Source organism: Puma concolor, chromosome B1 (genome assembly GCF_028749965.1).
Source record: "Puma concolor isolate L17-30 chromosome B1, mPumCon1.1.hap2, whole genome shotgun sequence".
NCBI classification, from domain to species: domain Eukaryota; kingdom Metazoa; phylum Chordata; class Mammalia; order Carnivora; family Felidae; genus Puma; species Puma concolor.
This window is the reverse complement of record NC_141670.1, coordinates 49087270-49088504: the sequence shown is the minus strand read 5'-3', so window position 1 is coordinate 49088504 and position 1235 is coordinate 49087270.

Here is a 1235-nt window from a genome sequence, read left to right as displayed (position 1 = left end):
CTTTTTCTTTTGACATTGTCCTTTTGTGTCCTTGGAAGCAAAAGTTCATCCATATTGTAGCATGTATTTGACTTTGTTCCCTTTCATGATCAAGTCACATTCTGTTGTGTGGATATACTGCATTTTATCTATTCTTCAGGTAGTGGACATTCAGATCGTTTTCATCTGTTGCCATTACAAAGAATGCTGCTGTGAACATGCCTTGTACATGGGTTGTACAAGTTTTTGTGTGGACGTAGGTTTTCTGTTCTCTTGGGTATATACCTAGGAGTGGATTTGATGGATCATACATGAACTCTGTTTAACCCTTTGGGGAACTGCTAGGCTATTTTTTTTTTTTTTACATTTATTTATTTTTGAGAGACAGAGTGTGAGCAGGGGAGGGGCAGAGAGAGAGGGAGACACAGAATCAGAAGCAGGCTCCAGGCTCTAGGCTCTGAGCTCTCGGCACAGAGCCCAACACAGGGCTCAAATCCACCAACTGTGAGATCATGACCTGAGCCGAAGACAGACGCTTAATCAACTGAGCCACCCAGGTGCCCCTAGGCTATTTTTCAATGTAGCTGCACCATTTTATATTATTAGAGGTGCACAAAGGTTCTGGTTGCTCCATATCCTTGTCAACACTTGTTATTGTCTTAGCCATCCTAATGGGGGTGAAGTGATACCTCATTGTGGTTATTTATTTGGGGGAGAGAAGGTGAGTGGGAGAGGGGCAGAGAGAGAGGAAGAGAAAGAATCCCAAGCAGGCTCCACACTCAGCATGGAGCCCAACGCCGGGCTCGAACTCACCAGCCATGAGATCATGACTTGAGCCGAAACCAAGAGCTGGATGCTTCACCAACTGAGCCACGCGGGTGCCCCTGGGAGCTGCTTCCTGTTGCTTCCTTGGCCTGCAAGGCCTGTTGCCCTCCTTTATTTGCCTTCAGTCGTCTGGGCTCCATGGTGCCTCCTGAGACCTGCCCAGGGCTTGCCTGGCTGCCACCTCACGTTGTCCACTCTGCTGGAAGGGCGCCTGCGTGCAGAGTGCCTCTGCTGCCTTCTCTGCGCGGGGACTTTTGCGTGCAGGAACCATATCACCTTCACCTTTCTACTCCTGGGTCCTTGTTGATGGGGCATAAGCAAGATCATTGGACGTGTGAGTTGGAGTTCAGGCAAGCTGTGCCTGAAAGCCTCACATGACTGGTGGCATCTTTGGTAAGGAGAAAGCGGCCTGGCACCTGAAATCCAGACTC